At 45.2% G+C, this 22,947-nt stretch overlaps 1 pseudogene; it reads left to right on the top strand.

The window, feature by feature from the left end:
- Positions 1-686: 686 nt before the first annotated feature.
- Positions 687-16,711, top strand: LOC132237167 (RNA exonuclease 1 homolog; annotated as a pseudogene).
- Positions 16,712-22,947: the final 6,236 nt, after the last annotated feature.

Genomic DNA, 22,947 nt, shown 5'->3' with positions numbered 1-22,947 from the left:
GTGAGACAACACTTTCAGTGTGCCTGCATTTGGGGGCTGCAAGAGGAAGGTTTCACAGTGGTTCAAAGTGCCATGCTACCGCAGAGTGCCTCTGAGGCTCTCTGGGGCTCAGGCGAAGCATGGAGAGGAAGTGGGCCAAGAACAGTTCTAGAAACCAAGGGGTGAAAGATGGTTGTCAATTGCATTTAAACAGTCCATGCTGGGTACATGCTAAATACAGTGAATTTTACAGAATGTTGGAATTGGGGCCTTGGATTTATTATTTTCTCTTTTATGTTCTTTTTTCTTTGGTATTTAAAATTCTTTGGCACGCATTGACTCTGTTTATTCAAACATGCTTATTACATGCAGCCCACTTGTCAATGCATCGTTAGTTCTATCTTTAGGGTCTGAAGCTTTCAAGTTAGCCCTTGGTCTTTTTATTGCCATGAACTCTTTTCAAAGTCAAATGAAAAGAAATCAGTTAACCAAACTGTCTTTTTTATGGAACTTGCATTTGATGTATGGGATCTTTCCAGATGAATGGGAACATTTTGTTTTATTAGTGATTAGCTTTCACTACTGTTTTCAGAGAACTTTCCTTCTTCTTTCCTCAGAGCTTGCTTTTAAATTGGCCCCAGAGACTTCAAACTCCGAGACTCTTAGCAAAGGGCATGTGAAACAGTGTCTGTGCCGCTGTCGCCAGAATGACGGCTCCTTTTGATGTTAACTTGTTACTGGATGAGCACATCAAAGCTCCCCCAAGGGCTGCCGCCTCGGACAACGGAGCAGAATCATCTTATGAGAAACAGAGTAACCACTCCTGGTTAAACATGGACAACAAAATCTCCTTCACAGACTAACGGCGTCTGTTATCTGTACTCCTGAAGACTTGTTCTATCTTCACATTCATTCTTCTTGACAGCACCGCCCAACTTCCACTGTGGTTGCAATACTTTTGTTTTTACAATGGCAACAAGAAAAGCCAGAGAAAGTGTGCTCTGATATTTTTAACCATTTCATAGTTAAAAAATGGAATTGTTTTTGCTGAAAGGTTGGAGGACAGTGTGGAGACACTAAATTTTGTATAGAGATCATCATGAGTGGAGGTTTAACAAAACATTGTCTTGTGTGCATCAACACCTCTGTGCCAAGGGCCAGTGTTAGGGTCCCCACAGAATGCTTTCTCAATTAAAATACTTTCTGATTAACTTCCTGGAAGTCCAGAGCTGGAGTCATGGTGACTCACCTTACCGAGTCCCTCACTATGCAGACAGGAACTGCCCTTCTTCCTGTTCAGGTGGCCATTCTGTCCAATGTCCAGCTTGGACCCCAGGCAGTGTCTTCCGGAATCTGTCATCTGATACACAAACCCAAACCTTCAGACACATCATAGCGAGCACAAATCCGGCCGTAGTTAAAGGGGGTTTGTCCCCTCTTGGGCTCCTCAGAGAGTCAGCTCTGACTTTAACAGCAGTGCTAGTCAAAGCAGGGCAAGTTTTGCTCAATAAATCAGTCCTTTACTATTTGTATCTTATTTTACTTTATTTTCTTTACTTTTTTGTTTATTTTCTTTCATTTTATTTTAATCAGCAATGGAGATCCCTCCCAGCACAGGGACACAAAGGGTCCAATTTTCATGGGATGCAAAAGGGCAGGGCTTCGCCTCCCACCAGGAGAGTCACTCAGCTGAACAGGAGGACTAGTGTTTCACAGGAGAGAATGTCCTCTAGTTAAAATGACCCAGAATCAATCAGGCCAAAAACCAAAGAGCAAACCTGCCTCTTCATGGAAAAGAAACCAATTGTGATGATGTGTTTCCCCCTGGATCTGCTGAGGGTGACATACCTGGCTCCTAGGTGCGGTGAGGGTGACATGTGGCAGTGTGGGACACCTGCAGCTCTCTTGAACTGGGTACAACAGGGCGCAGCTGTGCAAGGGGCTGGTGGCAGCCAAGAGGGCCTCAGCCACTGTCCAGCTGCTGGAGGGGCAGCAGGGCTAGACAAGCAGGAGCCAGGGGTAATGGGTAGGAGTGGCAGGTGGCAGGACCCGGGACCGGGAGGCATCAGAGAGGGTAGTGCATGAAGCTCCTATTCCAGCCCAGAGGAGCCCATGCAGAGCCCAAGGCAGGCAGGAAAGAGGCTGCAGTCCTCAGACCCAATGCTTATTGGAGTGTGGACTATTTTTATAGAAGTATTTTTGCTGTAAGCTCCCCTTTGATCAAATGTTGAAAAATGGAGAAAGATGAACATCCAAAGCACTGAGTCTGGCTGCCGAGATTTAAATCCCACCTCTGATGTTGAGAGTCATGCTCCTGGGAGACCTGGCTCCTCGAAGCGTCGGGTTCCTCACCTGCAAAGCCAGGTTAACAACAGAGCCACCTCGCAGGATGGTGGTCAGCATTAAATGGGGTAACACAGGAAGTGCTGGGGACATAGCAAGTGTTCACTAAATAATTGTTACACATGTGCCAAGAGATTATAGACAGATGTGTGTGCCTGAGTATGAGCAGAAGAAGGGAATTAACTGGGAAGAAGCAATTCATTGAGGATATTCACTGATTGACTGACAACGGTAATAAGAATTCCAAATAAAAACTGAGGTGTTTTGAGATTTTTTCCCCTCATTTCAAAGACAGAAAACAGGCCAGACACATGGTCAGGATGTCCGAGCTGTCACCACTGCATTTGCAGCTGTGAGAGACAGTTTTGAGTGACCAGGAGCTTCTCCCTGAGAAGGTGGGGAAGGAGGAGGAGCAGGACTGGTGATGAGCAATGTATAGAAAAGGCCTGTTCCAGAGCAGGCATACATGAAGAACAGGTGAGCAGCAGTCTGGACGAAGCTGGGCAGGTAAGTAATGACTTCAGAGGAGGTTGAACTCATCTTCAAAGGGAGAAGTTAGACTCAGTTGTGCTCTGCAGAGATGTGTTTATAGTTTTGATTCTATTCACTGATTTTTGATCCGCACCTATCCTATCTAATAAAAGAGAAACATGGTAATTAGCGCACATCTGCTACCCTTCCCATTGGCTAATCAGTGAGATATGCAAATTAACTGCCAGCCAAGATGGCAGCCAGCAGCCAGGCAGCTTGAAACTAACAAGAGGCTTGCTTGCTTCAGTGATGGAGGAAACCAACGTTCCCTGCCTGCCTTGCCGGCCTCTGAGCTTGCAATTTGAAACATAGTTACAAATATAGAAGCTAAACAAAACCCCAGAAACCTGCTTTCAGCGAGCTGGGATCTCAGAGCTGGAGTTTATACAGTGTTTCAATTATAGAACCTAAACAAACCAGATACCTGCTTTCAGCAGCAGAGGCCTAAGAGCTGGAGCCTCAGAGCTAAAGCTGGCCCAGAATAAAAAGAAAAAGAAAAAAAGGAGCAGTTGGGAGCTTCAGTCACCCGCCAGCCTGAAAACAGCCCTCAGCCCCTCACCCAGACTGGCCAGGCACCCCAGTGGGGACCCCCACCCTGAAGGGTGTGTGACCAGCTGCAAACAGCCATCATCCCCTCAGCCAGGCTGGCCAGGCACCCCAGTGGGGACCCCCACCCTTATCTGGGACACCCTTCAGGGCAAACCAGCCGGCCCCCACCCATGCACCAGGCCTCTATCCTATATAGTAAAAGGGTAATATGCCTCCCAGCACCAGGATCAGCATGACAGGGGGCAGCACCCAAACCCCCTGATCACCCTGCAGCTCTGTGTGTGACAGGGTGCGGCGCCCCATCCCCCACCCCCCACGGGCCCTGCTCTGTGTGTGACGGGGTAGAGCCATAACCTCCCCATCGGCCCTGCCCTGAGTGTGACAGTGGCGGCGCCCCAACCCCCTGATCAGCCCTGTTCTGTGGGTGATAGAGGGCGGTGCCCCAACCCCCTGATCTGCCCTGCTCTGTGTGTGACAGGGGGCAGTGCCCCAACTCCCCTATCAGCCCTACTCTGTGAGTGACAGGGGAGAGCTCCCCAACCCCCTGATTGACCCTGCTCTGTGCGTGACAGGGTATGGAGCCCCAACCGCCTGATGGGCCCTGCTCTGTGCATGACAGGGGGCAGCGCCCCAACCCCCTGATTGGCTCTGCTCTGTGCATGACAGGGGCTAGCGCCACAACCTCCCCATCGACCCTGCCTTGAGTGTGACAGGGGGCGATGCCCCAACCCCCCAATCGGCCCTACCCTGAGCGTGACTGAGGGTGGCATTGCAACCTCCCGATCCACCCTGCTCTGTGCATGACAGGGGGCGGCGCCCCAACTCCCCAATGGGCCCTGCTCTGAGCCCGACCAGGGGCTGCACCTAGGGATTGGGCCTGCCCTCTGCCACTCGGGAGCAGGCCTAAGCCAGCAGGTCATTATCTCCTGAGGGATCCCAGACTGTGAGAGGGCACAGGCCGGGCTGAGGGACCCCCTTCCCCCCCGACTGCACAAATCTTTGTGCACCGGGCCTCTAGTCCTACCTAATAATAGGCAAACATGGTAATTGACCGTACCTTCACTATGTCCCCCATTGGCTAATCAGCAAGATATGCAAATTAACTGCCAACAAAGATGGCAGTTAATTTGCATATGTAGGTGCAAAGCAGCAGAGCGAAGACTGAAGGTGGCTATGGCCGGAACAGTGAAGACTCTAGGCAGCTCCAGCCAGAGCGAAGGTCTGGGTCCTGGGTGCCGGAGGAAAGCCGGTGCCAGCAGCCAGGGGAAGGGAAGACCTATTGCAAGAATCTTTTCATGCAACAGGCCTCTAGTTTCATATAAATCTCTGTCATTCACCATCATGTGGCCCTCACTGTGCTTTGGTTCTTTCAATATTTGGAGGCCTCTACACCCTACCCTTGGGCTCTAGTTTATCAGGATCATCCATGGAAATCAACCCCACATGAGGCAATGGACTTCATCCTACTTATAAGAACAAAGAACTTATTGAAGTTTTCTTCTTGGCAATTAAAGTGCCTCAAAGCAAATGACTTTTTCCAAGTTCTCCAGAAGTCAGAACAATCTCACTTTTTATGGAAGAGGAGACTCCTGGCCCCTTCTGAAAAGTAAGAACTCCCTCAATGCAACACCACATTAACCAAGTGCCTAGCTTTCACCTTGGCCAACCCATGTGGTCTGCCTGGGATCACAGGTTTGCATGTGTGTCATAACAAACACCACAAGCAAGGAATCAGGCTCCCTCATCCTCTGTCCTCTGTGGACACCCACGTATCCCTTATCACCTGGAGAGATGGCCCACAGAAGTCTGCTCCTGAGTGCTCTGGGCCTTGGGCTTCATGGGAACAGCCTGACCCTGCTGGTATCCTGTGACCAGATTTACCAGGACATCACCCAGGCTGCTCTGTGAGCCATCACTGTATCTTCTTTGCGACTACACCCCCAACCAGAGATGTTGGCTTAATAAACATTTACCTCATTCAATAAATATGTATTGGGTACCCTGTGTGCCTGGTAGCAGGAATGCAACTTGGAGACAATAGAAACTCTCCAGGCCCTTACAAAATTTACATTTTAATCAAATTTACTCTCTAATCAGTTAACTAAGCAAGCAAGTAATCTCAGATACATTATGGAGAAAAACGCCCAATGATGTAAGAGATGGAGATGGGAGGACAGCCGGGGCAGGTGGGAGCTGATTCAGATTGCGGTTTAGGGGACTATTTTTCTTGAGACCTGAGCAGCAAGAAGGAACCAGACACATGAGAGACAAAGCAGGGCTCCTCTCCCAGCAGAGGGGCATCCTGAAGGAGTGGGCTCGGGATGCTCCAGGAACAGGAAGGTATTAGTCTCACTTGATTGAGTTTGAGAGCTTGAATGAAGGTCTCCTGGTCTGTTCGTGCTGCTACAACAAAGTTTATAAACAACAGGCATTCATTTCTTAGAGCTCTGGAGCCTGGAAGTCCAAGATCAAGGCGCTGGCAGATTTCATGTCCGGTGTGGATGTACCTGCTTCATGGAGAGTGTTTTTTTGCTGCATCCGAGGAAGGGGTGAGAGGACTCTCTGGGGTCTCTAGTATAAGGGCACTGGTCCCATTTTGGGGGGCTCCACCCTCATCACCTCCCAGAGGTGCCACCTTGTAACACCATCACCTTGGAAGTTAAGTGAACATTTGGGGGGCCAGAATTTGTTCTACAAGAGGGAATGGAAGAAGGTAATGAGTTTATACATAGAAGAAGCAGTGCCCGCTGGATCTTGTGGGTCCCAGTAGACGTGTGGTATCACTTCAGGGAAATGAGAAACTATGGTTATAAATAGGGGAAGAAGTGACCTCCTTCATGTTTTACAAAGAACTCGCTGGAAACATCATGTTAGGAAAGAGAGTATTGACTTGAATGGATATTGGTAAACCAATTTTAAAATAAAATGTTTGATTCTTTCCTATGCATCGTGATGGATGACAGTGAACACAGCCACCTGTGTCTTGAAATTTTCAGCCCCCGCCCCCCCGCCCCTGCACCCCCTCCCTGAGTAGGAGGCTAAAAGGGGAGCAGAGGCTCTGGAAGAGCCACCATGTAACAATAAGCAGTCACTTCAAATTGAGCATGGAGCTGCTCGGCAGTGATGGCAAAGGAAATACATAAAATGCCTAAATGGGCCTAATGGGATTTTAGTAATCAAATATCAAGATTTGTATATTTTCCACATTATGGTGAGAACACTTCGAGCCAGCCTCTTTCCCCTCCTGTTCCTGTTAGAATTTTATTCTAGAGTAAACTTACAGCAGTCCCACTTGCGGCCCTATCCAGGTCCTGTCCACACTTTCATTATAAACCATGTTTACCAAAGGTTTACAACTTGGCTGCAAAACCCAGCTGGCACCGAAACTGGAAACTTGGCATGAATAGTTTGGCATAAACATTGCCCGGAAGCAGTTTTTCTATCTGAATCTGAGAAAAACAGGCTAGGTCATTTTCCAGTTATTTGTGTTATTCATGCATAAATAAAATGAAGCCTGACAGCTTTGCACAGTTGTTTGCTTTTGCACTTCTCAAAAATAGATTCCATCCAAGAAAAGTAACATTTGGTAAACAAATACTCCATGACGGACTATAAAAAGTGAAAAAAAAAAAAAAAAAGAAGTGGACTGGAGTACATTAAATAGAAAGGGAAAAGGGGAGTGTTTCAAAAGTCACTTTGTGTCAGAAAGTAGGAGCTGGGAGAGGTGTTATCAGTCAGTTATGCAGATTCCAGAGGCATATTTAGTGGTTCCTGTGGATTCTAACTTAAATGTGTAGACACAGACTTTCAAATAAAATATTCCATTAAAATATGAGGCACAGCTTATCCCCACACACTATATCTATAATGTTCAACCAAGAAAGAAACAAAGGATTTTTAAATGAGTTCTCCAAGATCAGTGGGCTGTAAAAAAGGGGGGGAGAGGGGATGGAAGATGAAGAAAAGAAGATATGAATGGTACATTAAATGTGTTGATTAACAAAAAAAATGAATGTCAGTATCTGAGGTCCCCTCGCCCACCTCTGTGGTGTATTAAAAGTTTAGAAATGCATTTTGTGGGCTTTGAATTCCAGCAGCCAGCACCGGCTCTCTAAAACGGGAATGTGATGGTCTAGACCTCTCTCCAAAGAAAGCCTTTCTGGCATATTTAAAAGTCAGCCTTGACGTCAAGCGACTCTTGACAACACTCAGCTTTGAGTTCTGTGGGATGTGGGCAGAATGGACTTTCACTCTTGCAACCCTATCAGTAAGTGAGTAAAAAGAGTGTTTAGGGCAAAATAGAGCCAACCCAATTCAAACAGAAAGTAAAAATAAGTCAGAGAGGAAAGAATACAGTACAGAGAAGACAACAGCAAGCTATGTCCCGGTCTATCACAACAGGACCTCATCTGTGACAAGTGCTCTTTCTGGTTTCTCTTTATGGAAGGAATTGTTTTCACAGGTTTGCATTTAGCAGATGTGCTTTTCAAATGGCTTTTTAGCTGCTGTAACCACTCAGATCAGATGCAGGAAAAGCCATTATGGTTGTTCTCAGAAAAAAAAAATATTGCTTTTAGGCAGACTCTAAGCAACACAATAGTATTCTATCTTTGTAAGTGGAAGACTTTGCCAGCTGATTATTTTACCTGCAGGACACCCTTTGACCATCACCTGTCCCGTAGTTGGTGTAAGTCAATCCCACGTGGTATTTCAAGCTAAAATCGCCCCTGGGACACATCTCAAAGCTATTTTTCTCCCTAGAACAGCCGTGGGCAAACTACGGCCCGTTTGAAATGAATAAAACTATTGAAAAAAAAGACCGTACCCTTTTATGTAATGATGTTTACTTTGAATTTATATTAGTTCACACAAACACTCCATCCATGCTTTTGTTTCGGCCCTCCGGTACAGTTTAAGAACCCATTGTGGCCCTCAAGTCAAAAAGTTTGCCCACCCCTAGAACCATCAACTCAACCAGACTCTCTAAGCTCCACCTCACTTTCTCCTAGGGTAGACATTCTGGTGTTCTCTGCTTCAGAGAAAGCCTATGCAATCATTTGTTTGCCCTAATGCCTAGATCGTTACCACAGCAATGACGTGGCATTTACGACTGTCACTCATTACATGATTTATAAACCAGTTTTTACACCATAGGGAGCTCACCTTCGTCATTGATGAATATGAATAAATGCATGAGTAAACACACAGAATCCCCCAGTTGAGAAGACTTTCGATATGAAGACATAAGCCCTAGGGTCCCAAACAGTCAGTAGTTAGATAGACGTCACTGAAACTAGCTGGGGAGCCTCTAGGTGTTTTCTCAGAGCTTGTGATTATTTCCATGTTCTTTAAAAGTGCACGGTTAGACCCGGCCGATGTGGCTCAGCAGTGGAGCATTGACCCTGGAACCAAGAGGACCCAGTTCAATTCCTGGTCAAGGTAAATGTCTGGATTTGGGGCTTGATCCCCAGTGGGCGACATGCAAGAGGCAGCTGATCGATGATGTTCCTCTCTCACTGATGTGTCTCTAAATATCAATAAAAGACATATTTAAAATAAATAAATAAATAAATTTAAAAAGTGCACATTTAGCCTATTCTGACTAGTTCTCTAAGTTAACTCTTTAAGACCTGAAATGCACTTCATTTCTATATTCTCAGTTTCTAGCACAGTTTCTGACACCAGAGTGTCAATAAACACCTGTTGAGTGAATGAACAATCAGCGTGGATGGATGCTATGATACTGGTGAGCATCTATGTTTGTAGACAAAGAAAGTGGTCTTTTGTTTTTGTTTTAAGACTGGAGGAAAAAGAAATTTGTACTGATCAGTGTAAATGCATGAGTTGTGTGTTTTTTACTTATTATTAATTACAGTTGACAAAAGATATTAATTCCGGGTGTAGAGCATAGTGATTAGATATTTACTAGTATATAGCTTACAAAGTGATCACCCCCAACAAGTCTAATACTCATCTAGCACCATGCATAGTATTACAAAATTATTGACTATATTCCCTACGCTGTACTTTACATCCCCATGACTGGTTTTATTACAGGTAATTTGTACTTCTTAATCCCTTTCACCATTTTTTGCCTATCCACCCAATCCTCCATCTAGCAACCACCAATTTGTCCTTTGTGTTTCTATTTTTTTGTTTGTTTTTTAGATTCCCCAGATAAGTAAAATCACATGGCATTTGTCTTTCTCTGTCTGACTTATTTCACTGAGCATAATACCGTCTGGGCTTATCCATGTTTTCACAAATGGCAAGATTTTATTCTTTTTATGACTGAACTAGTGGCACAGTGCACAAAATTTGTGCACAGGGGTGTGGAGGGGGTTTCCCTCAGCCCAGCCTGCACCCTCTCCAATCAGACACCCCTTGGGGATTTCTGACTGCCAGTTTAACCAGCAGCCGGACATCGTTCTCGCAATCTGGGACCACTAGCTCCTAACCACTCACCTGCCTGTCTGCCTTATCGCCCCTAACTGCCTCTGCCTAACTGCTTGATTGCCCCTAACTACCTCTGCCTGCCTACCTGATCACCTGTAACTGCCCTCCCCTGCCAACCTGATCTCTCCCCCAACTGCCCTTCCTTGCCAGCCTGATCTCGCCCCCAATGGCCCTCCCCTGCTGGCCTGATCTCGCCCCCAAATGCCCTCTCTGCCTTGGCCCCCACCACTATGGTTTTGTCCAGAAGGAAGTCAGACATCCAGAAGACGGCTGGTCGACCTGGTCTAATTAGCATATTACCCTTTTATTAGTATAGATCATATTCCATCTTACTAATAAAAGCTTGGGTGGTCCCCACGCCATCACACTGATGCCCTCAAGCTATCACAAGATGGCTGCACACACAGCAGAGGCGGGGCCCGGCAGCTGCTCCCCATGGCTTCCACCGGGGCTCCCCCAGCCCTGCACATGCCACAGAGATGGGACCCCCAGCTCTGGCCTACCTCTTTGGGGCAATCCATCAAGTAACCCCAGATGGGTGTGTGGGGCCTACCTTTTGAGGTGATCAATCTTGGGGTTCCCTCACTTTGAGAGGGCACAGGCCAGGCTGGAAGGACCCCCCGCCGCTCCAAGTGCACGAATTTCATGCACTGGGCCTCTAGTTGTATATATGTACCACATCTTCTTTATCCATTTGTCTAAAAATGGACACTTAGATTGCTTCCATATCTTGGCTATTATAAATAATGCTGTGGGGAATGCATATATCTTTTCAAATTACTATTTGGGGTTTCTTCAAATAAATACCCTAAAGTGGAATTTTTATATCCTATTTTCAATTTTTTGAGGAACCTCCATACTGTTTTCCATAGTGGCTGCATCAATTTATATTCCCACCAACAGTACACAAGGGTTCCCTTTTCTTCACATCCTTGCCAGCACTTGTTGTTTGTTGATAGGGGTTAATATTCAAAATATGTAAGGAATGCATGAGTTGTTTTGAAATGTGCATGTCCCATATCTACATGAGGCCTTTTCCAAATTAAGAGGAACTGTTCGCAGACCACATACAGAGAGAACTGATGATTTCTAGAACAATATGCTCTTCACTTAAATAATCTAAACCTTTGGCTAACAAAGGAGACCTCAGTTTTGGGAAGGGTAACAGGCTGTTAAATGATTAGTGATGGAAATTCCAGGGAAGTAATTGTAAGGGTGGAAGTATACCTTGTAAACAAGAGTCCATATTTTACTGTACAATTTATAACTGGGGGGAAAAGCACAATATTAGTTTTTATCCAACTAGAAAAAGTAAAGACGTAAAGTTTAACAAAATCTTATAGTCAAATGGGATCTATGTCCTTTCACCTACAAAGCAAACAGATTAGGGCTGAAGGGCAACATCCATGAAAATAGCTTGTAAGGTTTCAGATGGTCACTTTTCACACCAGGTGTCAGCACACAGTCATTGCCACGTCGCTGTCATATAAATGTGCATTTGCTGTATTGAAATCAGATGGTGAAAAACACACAGTTTGACAGAGAATGAACCCAGCTCAGTATCCATGTCCCCAAGGGAAGCTGCGATTCCCTTCTTAATGTTTCTTAGGAAATGAAAGAGAAAGTTAAGTGCCACTCTCAAGTCTTGGCACCGAAATGACAATGAAGAGAAGTGGCCCAGGAGAAAGAGCTTAAGTTTCACATTCAGAAAGAACTGGGTTCCTTTTCTACTGCTGTATTTGCAAGATTTGTGACATTTGGTAAGTTACTTAACCCATTCGAACCTCAACCATCTTGGTTATAAAATAAGGCCATCCTCACCTACTTCCAGACCACGCAATAAAGATGATATGTAGGAAGCCATTCATGTGATGACAGAGCCTGAAGGAAATTGGGCACTATTTAGGGGCTCCACCTCCAAATTTATCCTGACTCTGGCCTGCACTGTTCCCTTCCTCTTCCACATCACAGTCAGGCCTTGCCTGGACCACACCCATGAGCTCTCACTGAGCTCCCTACTTCTCTCTCACTTCCCATAACCCATTCCCCATAGCGTGAGTGTGATCCTGCATCATCCTTGTCACTTTCCTCATGGCACACCTTCCATTGCCTAGCTCTTCCCAGTTTCCAGTTGTCATGTAAGATGTCACCTCTTTAGATAAATCTTGATTTTTCAAACTAAAGGAGCCTCCTCACTCTCAACTCTAAACTCTCTATTAGCTTTCTCTGCAGCACCCACCTGAATTCTGCTGTTCACTCACATGTTCATTTCTGTCTCAGACATATAGCTCTAACAAAACCACAGACTGGGAGATTCATCAACAACAGGCATGTGTTTCTCACAGTTCTGGAGGCTGGAAGTCTGGGACCAAGGTGCTGACAGATTCAGTGTCTGGTGAGGCCCCTCTTCCTAGTTTGTAGACCATGTCTTCTCGCTGTGTCCTTACGTTTTGGGAAGGGTGAAGGAGCTCTCTGGGTCTCTTTCAGAAGGACACTGGTCCCATTCATGAGGGCTCCACTGTCATGACCTCATCACCTCCCAAAGGTCCCCACTTCCTAATACCATCATCAACACATGAATTTTGAGGAACACAAACATTCAGTGTATAGCAGTATGTCTACGCCAATCCCCCCAGAATGTAAATGCTGAGGAGCGCAGGACCACAGCACAACTTCAGAGGGCGCTATTCCCTGGAAGTCCTGGAGGTGTGCACAGCCTGACCTATACAGCACACATCAGCCTGCTGAACCCTAAGTCCTTACCCCCTGGTGTAGTCTGGAGACATTGAAACCACTGACTATATTTGAGGATTGAATTTATTATAAAATAATCACATTCTTATACTATAAAATTAAAATAGTATGCTAGCTGTGAGAGAAGACAGAGCTTTATGAGAAGTTAAATAGTGGGCTCTCCAGTTTGGCAGTGGCTCACCTCATGTACACACAGAAACAAGTGACAGGGATTTATGGGTTTCAGCAAGTGCTCTGGCTGGATCATATTTTAACGGCTTTATAAATTACTTTATTCTTTTTTATAAGAGCATTAATGATGTGAAGAGGTCAGTTACATTTTCATTTATGCTTTATTGCATGTTAGGAGAAAATTATACATTACAGTCGAATTTGCAAAGTTGGGTGTTTCGAAGGTCATGGAATGTGTGACTCACACATATGAAGGCAACACTAGGAAACAGATGCTTTACTCGCTGTTTCCTATTATACACGTTCAATTTAATCCTGAGACTTCACAGCCTGTCAGCTGCACTTTCTCTGACTGCACACCCACCCTGTGGGCAGAGGGTAGCAGAGATGGATGCACAAATCATGTCATCTCAGCCACAAGGCATTCTGGGACCTCACAGACAGCCAATGGTGACAGCAATGAGCAGGAAGGGTCAGGAGAGGCTACAAGAACCACCCCAAGGCAGTGACCCCATCTTCACATCACAAAATATAAGAGAGGGCAGAGGCATGAGCTGGGCTGGCCCCGCTTCCAAAGGAACATTCTAGTGAAAGTAGAATGCCTTGGGTTTCATTTCTTGGCAAAATGGTCAAATCTAACTTTTATAGAGTATCTACTATGTAACTGTCACAAATTCTGCCAGACACTTCATATTACACACAGGAATCCTCCCAAAAGTCTACGAGGACATTATTTCTCTTTCAAAGAACAGTGTTGTGGAGCGTGAGGGACAGAATGACCAGAACTCCAGACTGATTGAAATTTAGAGAGCCTCTATTGACTGGCCAGCATCCGCGCCTCCACTCGGGAAGCCCAAGAGAGAAGCGGCCACGGCCATCTGCAGAGTCCAATATTTAAAGGGACAACTACATCCGTGTTCAGGTTCCCACAGCAAGCAAAGCCAAGTTACAAAAGCTCATTGCGTAGTTTTAGCCAAGCTGTTCATCATCCTCCTGTTATTCATTTCTGGGTAACGTAAAGGTCAGGACTATTCTTAATTTTGACCTGTCTGTTCTTTGTAGGCCGTTGTTCAGGTGTGTGAGCTCAGTTCCTAGAAACTTTGCACAGGCTGTCAAGCTGCTGAGGTGGCTAGGTAATTAAGCAGGCCTAAAAAATGTTTCTACTCTGTAACAAACAGAAACCTCCAAATCACAGCAAGAAGTAACCCACCAATTACCAGAAGGGAAAGGGGATAGAGGAGGATAAGAGAGTAAAGGGGTCAAACATATGGTGATGGAAGGAACTAGAATTTGGATGCTGATGCATTATAGAATTGTACACCTGAAACTTACATAATGTTATTAACCGATGTCAATCCAATAAATTTAATTAAAAAAAAAAAAAAACAGCCAGGCCAGTGTGAGTCAGTGGTCGAGCATTGATTTGTGAACCAGGAGGTCACAGTTTGATTCCCGGTCAGGACACATCCTTTGGTTGCAGGCTCAATCCCCAGTGTGGGGCATGTAGGTGGTAGGCGATCAATGATTCTTTCTCATTATTAATGTTTCTATCTCTATCTCCCTCTCCCTTTCTCTCTGAAATTAATAAAAATAAAATTGAAATTAAAAAAAGAAGTAGTACAGCTGGTAAGCAGTAATGACAAGACTCACACCAAGCTGGTAATCATCTGTGAAATAATGATGGTGAGGATGATAATGAACATTTATTGAGCACTTGGTGTATACATGTGAAACATAAATTGGGAAAACAACAGCTCTATGAGGTATCAGAATTATTATCTCTATTGTCCAAGTGAGAAACTGGAGCTCAGGAGGCCCAGAACCACAGCGCTAGAAAGCTGTGGTGTCTGATTGAAGTCCACTCCCCAGCAGCCCCTGGGAGCAGAACAATGGTGTTGCCCCCACAATCACCACCAAGGCCCGGACTCTCAGCAGATTTGGAAACACCAAAGTTCCCTGGGGAGCATAGCTAGGACCTCTCTATACTGGCATCAGGTTTTCTGTGCATCCAATGCTTGTGCACAAGGGGAGTCCAGGACAGCTCCCTCTCACAACTAGAGTGGGGATGCCGGGGCAGGAAACCAGCTCATCCTTCCTCTTACTGACAGCCAAGAGAACATGGAACAGAGAGGAATAAATAAGCTTGATGGGAGAACTCACCCCCAGTGAGGCATGGGAAGTGGGTTCAGGGCTGGGCTCGCCCCCACGGTCCTTGGCTGGGAGGCATTGTGTCTGTTTCCTCACCTGTAAGGTGGGACTGGGAGTGTCTCCTGGGGTGGAGCCCCCAAAGAAGAGAAGGTGGAGGACAAGAAGCAATTTGGTCTGACCACTCTGACCCCTGGGAAAAGAGGAGGATCTCTCATCTCATCAAATAAGGCAAGGAGTCCTAAGGGAGCCCTGGGATTCTGGAAGCCAGTCCAGAGAATATTAGATCAGGTGGGATTGGATTAGCATCTCAATCCAATGAGGGTCAGGGATTTCTGCTTTCCCTGTGCCTGTATCAGGGGTGAGTGCAGAGCCTGAGCTCTTAGAGAGAACCCTCCTGGACAGCAGCAGCCAGCTCCTGAAAATGCACATGCTGTCAGGCATGGCATCCAAGACCACCAGTACCGTTCCTCCTAAATGCATGGCACACAGCCCATCTTTACAGAGTTTAAAGAAGCCTATTATCCCCAAAGATTTCAGGGGCGAAAGCCCCACAGTCATCTGCCAACGATATCTCAACCTGTTCATTGAGGAGTGCCTCAAGTTCTGCTCCTCCAACCAGGAAGCCACCAAGAAGGCACTTGGATGGAGAGAAGGTGGCCAATGACCGCAGGCCCAGCAGGAACATCCACCTGAACACGGCTGTGAATACTCGCAAGAAGCTGCGGGGCCTGGTCCCCAGCACTGTGCCTGGTCTCAGGAAAACCAGTGGCCAGAGGGTTGTGTCCCATGAGGTGATGCTGAGGGACAAGTTAGCTACCAAGACCAGCTTCTCACTCAACTGCTTGAGCAACCCGGATGTGGAGGATCTGAAAAAGGCCACCCTGTACCACCACCTCAAAAAATGCCTGATCACCAAGGACCAGCATAAGGAGAACGGCTACCCCTTCCTGCATTCCCAAGCTGCCAGGGGGCACTGTCATCTTCACTGCTGAGGAGAAGCTGCCCAAAGACTCCTCCTGTAGGGTCTGCTGCTGCTGTGGCACTGAGTATCTCGTGTGCCCCTCATGTGCCCCTCAGGCCGCTGAGTGCGCAATGAAGAATATTACTCACTGGTAACATTTAGGGACTGGTGGCTGGGAGACTCAGTACATGTGCTGCTCGGTCACCATTGGCTCCACTGGCTGCTAGGTTGCCAAGCAACACCTGCAAGACGGCCGAAAGGAAAATCTTGAGGAGTTCATGAAGACTTTTGATAAAGAACTTCCAGAAGATGCTCACCCCAGAGTCTACACCCTTGACTGTGAAATGTTCTACACCACATATGGCTGGAGCTGGCATGCATCACCGTGGTAGACACTGACATGCAGGTTGGTTAAGCACCTTCATCAAGCTGGACAATGAGATTGTCGACGACAACACAAGGTTTTCGGAAGTGACTGAGGCTGACCTTGCCGACATAAGCATCTCGCTCCAGTACCTCCAGGATGTCCAGACCATCTTGCTGAGTATGTTCAATGCTGATACTATCCTCATTGGACACAGCCTGGAGAGCAGCAACCTGCTGGCCTTGAAGTTCATCCATAGCACTGCAGTGGACACATCTGTGCTCTTCCCACACCTCCTGGGCCTCCCCTACAAGCGCTCCCTTGGGAACCTCATGACTGACTACCTCAGACAGATCATTCAGGACAATATGGATGGACACAGCTTCAGCGATGCCAGAGCCTGCATGCACCTGGTGATCTGGAATATTTAAGAAGATGCCAAGACCAAGTGGTGACCACCGCCTGCCCCCTGCCCTCCTATCTCCTGCCTCCCACTGCCTCTGGCACATCTTCTAGCCTCAGGCTGCTTCCAAAACAGTGCAATAAATCTCGAGAACTAATCCTGTCCACATCATCAAGATACAGACACAGAGAGCACAGGAGGAGCTGTGTGGCACCCAGGTCCCAGCTCTAAACCTACCTGGAGCCCCAGCCCCTGTGTAACCTCTTGTGCCCTCCTGCCTCTGCCCCAGGTTGCTGTTTTCTGGAGACTGCTGCGGCTGACAGTGGAGGCTGGGACCACCTGTCCAGGCCCTGCTTGAGTCCCCAGGAGTTACCCTTGTAGGCTGACCACCTGTTCTTACCCCTCACCTGCCAGAATGTCCAGTGGGCCAGGCAGGCTTGTCATGGATTTGTTTGGAAAGGGGTTGTGTGTGTGTGTGTGTGTGTGTGTGTATTGCAATTTTTATTATTTTTAATTTAAACCTGATGACTTGCATGGTTGTCTTCCCCCACCAGGAGCAAGACACTGATGCTGCCTTCCTCCCTGGGGGATGGAGGTTGCTGGGGAGGGCAAGAGCAATCAGCTGGTGCTCCCGCAGCCCCCGGGACCCAAGTCCAGCCTGGCCTTGGCCCAGTTGTGTGGGAACTTGTTGCCCCTAGCCCACTGGACCTCCAGGAACTAAGCCAGCCCCCAGGGCCCTGGAATCTCAACACTTCCCATCCGAGACCTGCCCCCACCCAGGAGCTGTTTGTCAAGGCCCATGCCCCAACCCCTTCCAAACCCCAGTGTCTCAACTCCTAGGCAGGGACAGAATAAATATTTGTACGGAAAAATAAGTAATAAATAAGCAAACAAGCTTGGTGGTGTAACCAAATTTTCTCAGTGGGCATTGAAGGGTGTCCATAGCTGAACACCTCCATGTCTGCTTTTTTGCCCAGAACCCCACAGCAAATGCAGCACCCAAGGGCCCTATTCCCACCTCAGTCTCATTGTTGCCTCCCTTTGAGTTGTGGCATCTTTCCTGGGCTGTTGTAGATGTCTTTAATTCCCCTGGATTGTGGGTCCCATGGCGCTCATCTCGTGGGAAAAGTCTTCCTCTCCAGGACCAAGCAAATACATCTTTTCTGCCCCAAGAAGGAAGTATGTTTCTAAAACTTTTTCAATGAGTTAATCAAATTATAATCAGAGTGAATATAATTCTTCCTGGAATTCACTTTAGAATCTAGCAGGCACAGTTGTCACCAGGACCCTGAAGCCTAAGGATAAGCAATCCCCCATGAACAGAAAATTTATCCACACTAAGTTTTTAAAAGTACACGTTCTACTCTCTCTGACTCCCTTTCTCCTCCTCACAGCTTCCTCCCATCCAGCAACTTCACATACTACCTACAACCCTTTCTTGTAAAGTCATTTTGAAGGAAGCAGGGTTTTTTATATTTATTTAGAAACATACAGGCTACAAAAAGCCTTCATGGCTAGCTAAGCATCTTCCATATTTATAGTGTATGGTTTTTATTTTTCTGCCAGCATTCTTTCTCTACTTCTAAAATCCTTGAGAGTTCAGATGTCTTGTCTTTGCATTATCCTGAGTGACTATAAGTCAATAAATGTATAAATTGCATTCATAGATTTACAATGTCTCTGTGATAGATCTTTTCTATATGTAAACAATACATAAGCTGCATACAGAATCCAGTTACAGTCAAGTTTACAGTTTATCATGGAAATAATTTAAGTATTAAAAGATGTAAATATGTACTTAGAAATCCTTTTTTAAGTTGTTGTTTGCTTTGGTTTTCTCTTAGATGTGCTTTTATACATAACTGCTTTAGTCTCAGCTTGATAGTTTCATATTTTTATCATGAGTCTGACTGTATACTCATTAAATACCACAAAGGAATCAGGGCTAAACTCAGAATTCTACTAAACTGCAAATATGTAGATAATAGGAACCCAAAACCAAAGTACAACTTATGAATTATTGGGCCCATAGTTAATGAACCCTAGGCAGGACATGCATAGGCTGGGCCAAGAACTAGGTGTTCTAGGATGGGTGATAGTAATCAGGCATCGCTGATTTAAAATACATGGAGTGTGTATATGCATATGTGCACCAGTGTGCGTGCGCACACACACTGACATGGCATTTATTTTTCTGGAAAGATAATCAACATAAAGACAAAATAGCTATTACTTCTTTTGGCTACAGAAAATTAAATAAAGAGAAGAGTTTATTTTATTTTATAGCTGCCCATTCTTCTTTAATGTCCCCTGTGAAGGTCATTTATTCCTCATTGTTAAAAATGTCAACAGAAGTTATCTTGGTGATATGTTTTCCTTTACAAGTCTTTATATTTTAAAAAAAGCAAGTTATTGTGTGACATTTTTTAGATCTTGGACAATAGGTGAATACATCAGTGTAGAGTTTACTTTGATCTAACATATTCTTCATATTTCTAAAAGTTTAAACCAGTATTTTAATACCTGGCTTATACTTCCTAGGATGGCATCACTATTCCCATGAACTGGAAACATTCTGGTCAACGATCAACAGTGCCTGGCCTCTGGAGGCCAATGCCAACCTCCACTTCTTTTCACCACTTAATGTCATGGTGTGCCCCAAACCAGGGAAATCTGTCTATAGAAAATATAATTTCAGGAGAAAGCAGGTTTTGTTGGCTTGTGGTTTCCTAGGCTCTTAGGATGTAAAATACAGCCTCTGCATTGGCAGTTGAAGGACCTGAAAGAAACCACGAGGTTGGAATTGGTTAGTTGCTGTTGGTCCTCCTCTTCTGCCAATATCAATACCTGTATATTGATAAATAGATCCATGAACATACTGCAAACACAAGGTCCTTGACAGCACGCGATAGCAATGTGCCTTGACCCACAGAAATGAATTGTACCAAATGGGAGGGGGCTGGTTGAGCGGGGGTTGGGAATACATTCTGTCCTGTGAGCACACTTCCTTTATGATGTTCGGAGTTGGAGGCAGGTGGCCTGGCATGCTGGCCACAATAACACGGTGGGGTTCCGGGACATGCTCTGAGTGACTGGTTGGGTCCCACTGACTGCAAGAAATCTCAGTGAGGAAAATCACTTTAATAGGTTTCTGGTACCTTTATTACCCAGTAATTTTACAGTTTGTGTGCCAAAGGCACTGAAGCTTATAATCACCTCTGCTGTCATTGCTCACACGACCACTTTATAGATGCGGGTAGAAAGTGAGGGCCAGTGCACGGCCAGCCCAGGGGCCTCTGCCAACCACCCTCAGTAGCTCGGCAGCTTTCCCAGCTCAGCCTTCTTCTCCCACAATCATTTTAACAAGGTAAAGACTGGGAGATGCTCAAAGAGGGAAATAAAGTTTTTTGACATAATTTCAAGGTTTTAATGAGGAATTAATCTTGTTGAGAAACAGCTACTTTCTGGGCCCTTATCTATGCTCCCAGCACTGAACAACCTGAGAGTTTCCTTCTGTTTCCAATTCCCAAAACGTATCACATCACATTATGTCTGTTCTCAAAATGAAGGTCCATGCGTGGGAATAACTAGGACAATGCAATGCAAGGAGGAAGAGATAGTTGGGAGTTTACCTGTTTTGATAACATGTTATTTCTTTGAAAAAATAATATGATGTTTGAAACAATTATAGCAATGTTTTGATATTTTTAATCTCATGAGTTTTCATCAAGCTAGTTTGCTAATGGTGCATGTGGGTCACTTGGATTCCACCTTCTAGAAGATGGAGGTTCTTCCTATTTCTGCCTCAGCTCTACACCCAGATACTTATACATTTTTTAAAAATCTTTATTGTTAAAAATATTACAGATGTCCCCTAATTTTCCCCATTGACCCCTTCTAGCCTGTCTCAACCCCTCCCCCAGGCCTTCACTGCACTATTTTCTGTGTCCATTGGTTATGTATATAGTAGTATGCATACAAGTTCTTTAGTTGACCTCTTCTTATCCACCCACCCATTCTCACCTTCCCTCTGAGATTTGACATTCTGTTCCATGCTTCTGTGTCTCTGGATCTATTTTGTTTATCAGTTTATTTTGTTCATTAGATTCCACATATGAGTGAGATCATGTAATGCTTGTCTTTCTCTGGCTGGCTTACTAAGATACCTACACTTTTTCTGCCCCACTGTTCCCTGTGATCCCGATTGATATTGGGCCCTTCAAAGGTCCTGGGAAGACTTCCTACCATACTCTGAAGCTGTTGGCCATTTGCACATGCAACGCAGATAAGCTCTGATGGTGTCACACCAGACAATACCACCACTGGAGCACACCTGTCCAGGATAATCCCACAGGGACAAAGCCACAGAGATGAGACCATCCATCTAATTTTACATCAAGTACTTAGTATTTAATTTATACCCCAGGGAAATACTATATATTCCCAACAGTACTTTAGTCTGATATTCAACATTATGAATTCAAAGCATTAGAATTCTGTCATAAAGAGGGGCCTAGGAACCTACATGCCATTTATAACTGAAATCTGGGAAGCTTTTTTAGTATAATCCATCAGTACATTGGGAACTGATTCTACAAGTTTCTTTTTACTCTGACCCATGAGTCAGAAGGGACAGTGCGACCCCCAAATGCAGGCTACTGGACAGCTTTTTCGGCCAGCCAGAGCGGCTGAGACATGGCTTTTGCAAACAGCCAACAGGGCTAACTCATGTTTGAGACACACATGCTTTCTACCGTCATTGTTCCCACTTCAGTTCCTTCATCCTTTGTCGTGCCTGCGTCAGGGTCTGTTAGTGGCCCATCCAAACTCCAGAGCTTAGTCCTCTCTCTCACTGCTTTTCTGCCTCACAAGGAGGACAAATCATGACATTGAAGGATTAAGAAAGAGATGTAATTAGAGACTGAATGATAATAGGATTGAACCTTTGGACAGAGGATACTAATCCACCTCTACTGGGCAAATGTTCTTCTTTTCTCTTCTTGTGGTAACCTTTCAATGCTAGGTCATTGTACCCACAGACCAAGAATAAAATATGGGTCTAGGAGGAGATGCCAAGTAGACTTTGCACATCCCAACACAGCTCAGCAAGAGGAGTGCATTGGATCGAAGTGCAAAGTTCTAAGTAGAAATAAAAAAAAAAAATTATGAAAGACCCTCTCTCCATCCCTCGAGAACCAACCGCAGATGATCAAGAAGTCAGATATTCTGGGTTCTGGCCAGTTTTCTCAGCTTCTCTCTTTCTACTTTAGATAAGACTAAAACATCCTAACATGGCAGTACCCACTGTAAAATCCTTAATAAACAATATCTCTCATGAACAAGGAGGAGAACTAAGATTTACACTAAGGTCTGTGATCTCCAAAGTGCCAGGGAGTGTGGTGCAGCATCAGGCATCAAGTCCTGCCAGTGACCGCATCTGCTCTTTGGCCTTTCATTTCTTCATCTTCAGAAGCAAGGATCAGTGTGCATGAGGTGGCTTCTCACCTGTTTACTACAGTTTGAGCAAGGACAGCTTCTCTCAGCCTTAAAAAAAAGCCTGTGATCTAAGATGGCTATTCAAGACACACGTATATGTCCTCAAGTCAGCATGCAATCCTCAATGTGCCAATATAAGCCCTAAGACAAGCATGTTGCTAATCTGGAAATAAAATCTCTCTCTCTCTCTCTCTCTCTCTCTCTCTCTCTCTCTCTCTCAATTTCTCTGGGATCCTGGAACTGTAAGGAGTTTGTCTCTTCTACAAGATGTAGAAAGCATGTCTAAAACAAATCCAGCATTATATGAAGCAGAATTGCAAGATAAAAATAGGGAAACAGAGTTCCAATAATATTATTGATCTCCTGGATTTGGCTGGACCTAAGGATGAGTCACTCTGGCGCATCCAAGTCACATGAGCTCACGTTTCTCTTTTGTTTTATCCAGTCTGAGCTGCATTTCTGCTTCTTGGAACTCCAAGATTCCTGGCTGGTGCCCTATGAATTTTTTCAAGCAGTGTGTTGTAGAAATCACATAAAAACAAAAACTGCAGATTATTTTCAGAAAGGGTCAATATCAACCATACAAACTCTCCATTTATTATGTGTTAAATTCATAATGCAAAAAAGTAATACCCTATTTTTTGGAATAACTTGGAGTTCTTGTAGGGGTCATCTAATTAAATCATTATTTCATTTGATTGCAACACCAGAAGCACATTGATTTGTCAAGAAGTTAGTGGGCATTGTTACGGCATTACTTTTTTAAATCAGATTGATAATCTGGACAGTCTG

This window comes from Myotis daubentonii, chromosome 1 (genome assembly GCF_963259705.1).
Source record: "Myotis daubentonii chromosome 1, mMyoDau2.1, whole genome shotgun sequence".
Taxonomy (NCBI): domain Eukaryota; kingdom Metazoa; phylum Chordata; class Mammalia; order Chiroptera; family Vespertilionidae; genus Myotis; species Myotis daubentonii.
This window is presented reverse-complemented; position numbering and strand designations above follow the sequence as displayed.